General features: G+C 37.5%; 1 long non-coding RNA gene across 1 annotated transcript; it reads right to left on the minus strand.

The window, feature by feature from the left end:
* On the minus strand, positions 3,862–6,774 carry LOC109843852. The gene is made up of 4 exons (XR_002247811.1): positions 6,316–6,774; positions 5,701–5,780; positions 4,554–4,629; positions 3,862–4,075 (listed from the first exon to the last, which is right to left on the minus strand). It is a non-coding gene; the product is annotated as an uncharacterized LOC109843852 (long non-coding RNA).

Below are 9,667 nucleotides of genomic sequence, written 5' to 3' on the forward strand. Positions count from 1 at the left end.
TCAAAATGCAATCCATCATTAAAACGTGATACTCATAAGGCTAACAACATACAGTAACCGGGTCGAATACTAGTCATCCTAAAACTCACTAGTCCACATCTCACATAGAGTCAACATTCATATTACCGAATAACTGACTGTTCACAAATCCCCTACGTGCACCCAATAAGCCTCTACATTGGATCGGTCAGAAGGTTAAACGCAATCCGATTTTAACCTGGTTCGAAGTCAAGCTAAACTCGGGTTAATGTCAAATTCACGGACCAAAGTGACTACACTAGCTTTACTTTGACCCAACAAACCAACCCTAAGCTACGTTGAATCCTGGGGCGAGCCTAGAAGATACATCAATAGCTATATCCGATCACACGAACAAGGACTTCCCCATCCCCACTCTTCTTGTTTTTCTAAGTCAACAACATGACCTACAATAGATCTCTGGTCCACCTCCTAATTCAGTCAACGGACTCACACATTTCACTAAGTCTGGTTCATAACACACAAAGCTACTAAGTCATGAACTACTATTGGTTCTCAAAATATAGCAAGAAACAGTAAATAAATCTAATTGATTCTATGCAACAACATCATGTCATATCGAATATATTAAAATAAAGATCGTAAAACATGAAATGTAATCATGAACAGTAAAAGCATGCATGCAGACCGGTTTTATTAATATCTTGTTATTCGGACTTCTAAACTACTCATAAAAATTATCAACAGCTAGATAATATCTAATATAACTACGGTCAAAAAGAAAATTGAAAATCGTGATTGCTTTACACATGAAATGTCACAGTTTTCAATCGTCATGATCATAAATTTATTAATTCCAAAAAATTCTTTTAAAAATTCTTTCTCGTTATATTAATCCAAAACTAACCCCTTTTCCAAAATCAACTTCTTTTCTTATAATAATAATTTAAAATAAATCTAAAAAATATTCCTTTTATTAAAAGCGTCTCATAATTAATATCGTTCATCAACAAACTCACGCAAGTAATAACATATCATAGTCTAATCCATGCAATCAATTACTAACGGATATAAATAATAGAATATCAAATCAAGGGAAGCGGGATCTTGCCTCAGGTATTATTGAACGAAGCGACATTGAAGTGAGGCACATCGGTGCTGAAGGGGCGACGGATCTAGTCGGATCTGAGGGTGGTGACGGCGAGGTGGTGAGGGAAGCTCGGGGATGAGAAGAATAGAGGTCAGCAGGGGGTTGGCGGCGACGTTGAAGCTCAGGGTTGTGACGACGTTGGCGATGATAGGCCGCAGGAGGACTGCTGCGTTGGGGGGTGGCGACGGCAGGTCGCGGTGGGGAAGGTTGGTGACTAAGTGGGCAGCGAGAAGGAGAAGCGGATTTGGAGCGGGTGTGGATGGTCGCGAGGTAGGGCTGGGCAAGTTTGGTGGAGCGGCGCAGTCGGTGGGTAAGCAACGCAGAGGGTCGGAGAGGCGCTTATGGGCCGAGGGTGAGCGGAGAGGGAGGTTGGTGCAGCTCTTTGGGGGTTGGGCGATCTGGGCGACTTGGCGTGATGGCGGAGGGAGAAGCGGATCCTGAGCGGGGCTCGTCGAAGCTGGTGTGGGGAGGCGGTGGTCGAGACAACGGTAGAGCTCGCGGTGCTGAAGGGCGACGGAAAGGAGGAGAGGCCGGTGAGGAGATGATAGCTTGGAGATGGCTCGGGCTTGTAGGCGGCTGTGCAGAACGGGGGTGTTAGGGGCATTGGCGCAATGACTGAGTCGGAGAAGGCTGACCGTCGACGACGTGCGGGCTTGACGCGATCTGTGCGGAGGTAGGGGCGGTGAACTGAGTGGGTAAGAAATAGAGAGAGAGAGCAGGAGAGAGAGAGAAGAGAGAGAGAGAGAGAGAGAGATGAGAGAGAGGATGGAGGAGTAGATGAAGGAGAGAGAGGCAAAGAATAACGCGAGAGAGAAAGGAGGGGGTCGGGGGCGTGAAAGACGAGAGACGACGAGAGAGAGATAATAGAATGATATATATATATAAAGGGATATTTAGGGTTTTGAAAAATAATTAAAAATAATATTATTTATGAAATAAATTACATAATTATGTGAAAATTATCTACATATTAAAACGTATCAATTATACTAATACAGCAGATAATATGTAATAGTAGTAATAATACAACAAATTGTTCAATTAAACAAGAATAATTAATAAAAAATATATTTACTTACATTTAAAATCAAATAATTACGGGAGAATTATCTACACAATAAAACGTACCGGTTGTACTAATACAACCGATAATATGCAACAGTAGAAATAATACAAGAAATTATATAAAATAATAAGTAATAAAAATACAACATATTATAAGAAATAATACGTAATAGTAAAAATAATACACTATATTATTCAAAATGATACGTAATAGTATCGATAACACAACAGATTAATTCCAAAATTACTGCACTAAGTTAATTTATAAATATCAAAATCATTTAAATAAATATAAAATTTGGACTTTTAAATCGTAAAAAATTCTAGAAAATCAAGAAAAATACAGATACTCTTTTAAAAATAATAATTGAATATTTTAAAATACCAAAAAATTATTTTAACTAGTATCAAAAGTTCATGATCATTACAGATGTTCTGTAAAAAAGTCAGTTATTGCCTGGTCTTTAATTGCTTTCTGTGGCACAAATGTCATATCGTATTGTGAAACTAGTATTGCCTATTTGGCTAATCTGGAGTTTAGCGATCTGGATTTTGTCAGGAGAATCTATAAAGGATTAACTCTTGAAATAACATGGATAGATTGACCAGTGAGATAGTGTCGTATCTTCTGCGAAGACCAATGCTAGACACTCCTTCTCAGCTAGATTGTAGCGATGCTCGATACTAATCATAGTCTGACTAAGATAGTAAATGGCTTGCTCGTGGATATTGTCATTCTTCTGGGCAAGAAGTGATGTAAGGGAGTGATCCATTGTCCTGATGTAGATCAGGAATGGTTTACTTGACACTAGTGCGACTAAAATGGGTGGTTTCATGAGATAACACTTGATCTCATGGAACGTTTTTTGACAAGTGTAATCCCAAATGAAGGAGACACCTTTCTTCATTAGCCTTTGAAATGGTTGACATTTTCTGGACAAGTTAGAGATGAACCCGCAGATGTGGGCTAATCGTCCTTGTAAGACTCTAAGTTCTTTAAGATTTCTCGAAGGCAGCGTCACTTGGATGACTTTTAATTTTTAGGGATTGACCTATTCATTATTCACATTTAAAACAGAATAATTGTCCATATTTATCACCACATGTATGCATATGATTCATTCACATATTAATTTTCCTTTAGGTTGATTAATATTTGCTTGAACCATATACACACTACCATTTGGATGTATAAAATAAATTAATCTACATAAGAGACACTAGTAGAAAAATGAGCAACCTAGACTGAAATTTCCGTCTAGGTTGCTCCAATTTCCATCTAGATTGGTTCATCTAGACGGAAATCCGTCTAGTTTGTTCCGTCTAGAATATTTCCGTCTAGATTGGGGCAAACTAGACGGAATTCCGTCTAGTTTGCTAAACTAGATGGAAAACAACCTAGACGGAAGTAAAAATCCGTCTAGGTTGATTCCTAGACAGAATTCCGTCTAGGTTGCTTCAACCTAGACGGAATTCCATCTAGGTTGATATTGTAGCAATAGTAACAACCTAGACGGGCACTGTAGCAACCTAGACGGAATTTCCGTCTAAGTTGCTACTGCTACAGTAGTTTTTTTTTTTTTTTTCAGAATCTGCATTGCAAGCTATATGATATCAAATGTATATATGCAAAGTGTTGCACAACACCAAATTATATTCATATCCAACACAATCTAATTATATTTCAATATCAAATACAATTATATTCAATAATACATTCACCAAAATACTAGTGTGATACATAAATTGTTTACATAGATAAGAAGTAATTTTCTATTTAGCAAGAGCTTCATTATGCATCACTTCAGCAAGACCTTTTTTCTCACATGGAAGCATCAGAGATGTAGCGCTTTTCACAATGCAAACTTCACTGACCAGACTCTGAAATGCATGAGAATAAAACCACATCAAAGATTTTTCTATTTCAGTCAATTCATACAAATAATTTAAGATGAAACACAGAAACACCCTGCAGAAAAACAGATTCAATTCTTCTTTTTTTTTGAAATTAAGCCCTATGGCTCCAAACCTTCACTTCTCCATACTCAATATGTTAAATACAAACTGTGTATCAGCAAGTAACCTTCGTAGCCAATTCCAACATAACATGTAGGAGAAAAGCTTTGTTATGTGTCATTTGAAGTAACTAGGAAAAATGAGACAAAGGGTCCACTTAAATAAATACTTATTAATACAAACATAGGAAACCTTAGCAAACTAGTTTCAGTTTTCTGACTATACATACATAGAAGATCCTCAGAGAAAGCGGCCCCCAACAAAACCACCTCCACATAAATTAAGTATTCACTAGTTATCTGTATAAGCAAACAGTAAGAAAGAAGCTTTATAAGAAATTTACCTTGAGTTTTAGTGTTCTACAGACATTGTGGACAGATATCTGTTGAGGGGCATATCAATCAATGTCGTTATCCCACCTGAAAGAGAACATAAATCACCACTCTAGATTAGAATATGAATGAAACCATGATACATGCAAAATAACTGTGATACTAGCTTTCCCATTCATTTATTGTCTAGGTGACCTGCGAAGATATATATGAAACTGAACTTGGCATGCTCAGAGATAGGGTCTATGTAACTTCAATATGGGAGAAAAAGAAACAAAATAAAACATGTGCACACTATTTAATGTCTTATATAAGAACCAACTTGGAATCATCCCAAGCAAAGCACAATTGATGATTCATGAAATCTGGACATAGGATAGTATTATGTTGATATTACCAGACTATTTCTCCTTTACCTACAGTATACTATTAACCAGCATTATGTAACATGATATTGTTAGTTACTTCACGATCCTCTAATACCGGTGGTCTCTATAGCAAAGATATAAACCATAGCAGCAAAGATATAAACCGTTTGTAACATGATACATGCTTCTCATAGAAATGAATCCATAGCAGCAAAGATATAAACTGTTTGCTGGTTTAAGAAACAAGCGCTAAAACCATTCATATTTCTACTATATAGGAGGTTGTTACAAGTTCAATAATGATCCTTACCTGAGATGGAAAACCATCTACAAACACAAGCATAACATTTGTATGAGATATTCTAACAATGCATGACAGGTTTCACTAACTTATTCTAACACGGGACCTATAGCATGTTGGTTTTCCTGATTACAACTCCAAACTAGTTGATAGTCTGCTTACCACTCAGTTTGTGCTTGTATTCACATAAATAGATAAGCTATCAAGATGAAGAAAACTATATGATAATACACACTCATAGAGTATAACACTCAGAAACCAACAAGCAATGTTGAAACGCATTAAGAGCTCCAACAAGGTAATCATGATGGTAGACAGTTCTATTAAAATGATAACGGACACTAGTCATGAGTTCGCAATGGAAAAGCAACTTAAAAGAAACATCTAAGATCCAGCGATGAAGTAAACAATGACATAAATGAAGATGCTTCAACCACACATCAAAAGATAAAAAGAAAAACATAGTATGGGAAGGATAGCATCACATACCCCTTGGATTCTCTTTCCAGTCACATGGCACCTCGGTCCTTTCGCCCTCTTCTTGGCTGTCTGGTAGGTAAGTTTCCCACCTATAACAAGATATAACTACATAAGCCATCATATTAGAAATCACAGACAAGTTCAGACACAGCAAAGACAGGATGTTAATTAAGCTAACATTATCCTTGCATTAGTTTCTACAGCATTCCAATTACTCCATTTTGGTTGACAAAAACAAGCACAAGAAACTTTAAACAATTGACGACTTCATCCATCCAATAAAAATGAAAACTACAGGTTCATTCATGGATAAATCAATTTGGAAAAAAGCATATTTTTTAACAAGAACTGATAAGTAAACTTCATTTGGGCATTAGCTTTCCATCCATCTAAAATTAAATAATAATTACAGTTAATGCTAAAGTAGACCAGGGTTCATCAGCATTAACACAACACACCCCAAGATCATCAAAATTGATAAAACTACATTTCAACGAACTTAAAGCAAACGCCAAGCAGTCATCTTTTCAATACTAAACCATAGTTCCGATCCCAAATCAGCCTAAAACCCTAGAATGAGAGAGATCGAGAAAGATCGAGAGAGAGAGAGAGAGAGATGGTTACCAGGGGTTTTGACGACGCGGGTCGGGTTCGATTTCGTGGCATAGCTGTGCCTCTTGCGATAGGTCAACCTCTAAACCATTTTTGAATCGCTCTCTCTCTCTCTCTCTCTCTCTCTCTCTCTCTCTCTACAAGAGATTCAGAGGAAGAAGAACGAGGCATCGGGGATTATGGTCACGGGGTGAGGGGCGCCGTCGCCGGGGCGGGGCATGTAGGTGACGGAGCGGGAGGGGGTTAGGCGGGATCGGAGGAGGGTTTTGAGGAGGGGGGAGAGATCGATGCGCCATGGATCGGAGTTGGGAACCAAGAAGAGAGGTAGGGTTAGGGTTTTTGATAGGGAAGAACGAGGGGAATTTTCAAGCAGGTGGAGGTGCAGGTGGAGGGGGATGAGGGGGATTTGGGGGTTTGGAGAGAGAGAGAGATTTGGGGATTTGTGGAGAGAGAGAGAGGGTTTGGCCCGGGATTTAGATGGAGGGGAGAAAAGAGAGGCGGAGAAATGAAAAAAATAGGCGGGGAAATGAAAAAAAAGAGAGGGTCAGTAATTTTTTTACGCAATCTAGACGGAAAATTCCGTCTAGGTTGTATCAATCTAGACGGAATTTCCGTCTAGGTTGATTGACTATTTAAAAAAAATAAAAAACCGTCTAGTTTGTCAATCTAGACGGAAATTTCCGTCTTGATTGATTCAAACTAGACGGAACAAACTAGACGGAATTTTTTCCGTCTAGTTTGAGCTAAACTAGACGGAAAAAAATTTCGTCTAGTTTGTTCCGTCTAGTTTGTTCATTTTTCTACTAGTGAGAGACTACTTTGGGAATATGTTGTTTCAATCAAAATTTTTCAATATATCATATATCTTTAATAAACATTAATATCAAAATTTAAATCCAATAAAAAATCCAAATTCCAAACCAAAAAAAATATTAATTAATTTTATTTCACCGAGCTGCAGCCAAGAATCAACCGGCCATAATTTTTTTATTTGAATGGCGCTGCTGCCAACAAGATGGAGTTACAATAGTGTGTCCTTTTTAGTCATTTGATAACACAACTTTATGAGGTATTGGTTTAACAAATACATAACTACTTAAATATCCTCGTCAGTTAAGGGGTTTACCAAACGACTTCCTTAGTTTCTTACTTACTTAAAAAGAGTTTTCAGAATTAAGTAATAAGTAAGTTATAAGGATTGAAAAAAGTAAGTAGTAGCCAAACATGCTCTTCCAAGTGAACATTGATGTTCACACTTTTGGGTTTACCAAACGACTTCCTTAGTTTCTTACTTACTTAAAAAGAGTTTTCAGAATTAAGTAATAAGTAAGTTATAAGGATTGAAAAAAGTAAGTAGTAGCCAAACATGCTCTTCCAAGTGAACATTGATGTTCACACTTTTAGTTTGCAGGTTTTATGCAGTATTCGCATTATGAACGCGCACTCTTGCTTTTCATCTCGTGGTAACCTACGCATTATGAAGTATTTATGATTTAATTGGAAAGCTGGAAATGATTTTGGCCAAGAAACGGAATGCTGGTGCTGTTCCATCTCATACGTGAGAGCTGGAACCCCACCTTCCATATTTCCTTTTCTCTCGTGGTTAGGATTCTAACCCTCCAAACTGGAGGGCCGTCGAACAATATCTACATAGAAAGTATTCTGATATCGCGGTTTCAGGATAGGCTATAGTATTTGTATACGGAAAGAAACTCTATACAAAATCTGCTCTTTCCAATTATGCGTTGTGGAGCATAAGTTTAGAAGGGTAACTTCATGTGCATAGTTTGGCTATTTATTTTTATATAGGAGGATGCAATCCAACAGGTTTCGTGTGCACGATATACCTCCTCATGCAGTTGATTTTACTCTGATGTCGGTCTTGTGCTTCCCTGTTTGGAAACTTTGATAAATTAATGCTTTAGCCTCACATTTTTGTTATAGGGTTCTATGCCTCATGGAGTAAGGTTGTTTGTTTTCTTGTTTGATTTTTGCCGCTTCTTTTTTTTTTCATCTTGTTGATAATAGTGTATTGTAGTGGGTTTTAGTCCCACATTGGTTGCAAGTGTTAGACCCTAGAGGGGGTGTGATTAGGGTCTTATGCTAATCTAATCCGATTTAAATGCCAATTAAAATTCATTAATACGTTATCCTAGCAAGTATGAAAATACAACAATATTTGTAAGCTAGGATAAGCAATGTAAACAATAAGATATATCCTATATGATAAAATATATATGCAAGGATATATAAACTAACACAAGGGTAAACAATATGAACTAGATAGTGGATGATATAGATAATGAGCTAATGACAATGGCGATATAAGATATGAACATAAATATGAATGAACGCCAAAGCACACTCAAACAAGCAATATGATCACGGAGTTCGGACCTTCCGTCCTACGTCTCCGCTCCCCACTCCCGGGGAGAAATCCACTAACACAATCCGGTTTGGAAGCCGGAACTTCTTCTACACACTCGGTTTTCTAGCTAACCGAAAACTCTACAACTCACACTCTTGCAATCACACTCTACACCCACTAAGTGTTGGACCTAGCCGTGTCTCCCTCAAGTGCTCGGTTACAACCTCTCCCTAGGCACGTCAACCGACGCCACTCCTCTTGGGACGATCCCCGACTCTCACCACACACTCCTCACTCGGTGTACAAGAGTATTACAAAGTGATTTAACAATTAAGCACAATATAGCAAATGATTGTTCTCTCTAACAAGGTGAGAACTCAATTAGGCTCAACTCAATGTCACACTATCCCACAACCCAATTATATAATGTATGCAAATACAATAAGCTCAATGGTTGTGTGTGCAAACAAAGAGTAAATCAAATCAAACTAAACTCAATATAAAACTAGCTTTAATAGAAATGATAATCAACAAATAATTATAAATAAAAGCTAGACTTGAGTTTAGGAAAACTTCTCTAGATCAAGATGGAGAGATGGAGATATGAAGCCCAAACAAGAAGATGATCTCCTCCACTTGTGAAAATAATCTTCAAACCAAACAAACACTAAAACTCACTTAAACCCTTGTTTAAAACTCTTTAAACTTGTTTAAAACATTTCTTGAGTTACCTTAGAGGTATGAGGGCATGGGGTATATATAGGCTCATGAAACAACCCCAAAAACCAATAAAAACACCCCCAAAACATTAAAATAAACAAAAAAACAGAACTAGCTGTTACTGTAGCAACGGTCGGATGCTACAGTACTTCGGTCGACCGGTACGGTCGACCGGATTACTGTAGCAGTGCGCAGCTGTTTTGTAAAATCAATTTAAAATAGTAAATGAACTCCAAAAATTATGAAATTTTGTGAGAATGTTCTAGACATGTAGAA

Source organism: Asparagus officinalis, chromosome 5, assembly GCF_001876935.1.
Source record: "Asparagus officinalis chromosome 5, Aspof.V1, whole genome shotgun sequence".
Taxonomy (NCBI): domain Eukaryota; kingdom Viridiplantae; phylum Streptophyta; class Magnoliopsida; order Asparagales; family Asparagaceae; genus Asparagus; species Asparagus officinalis.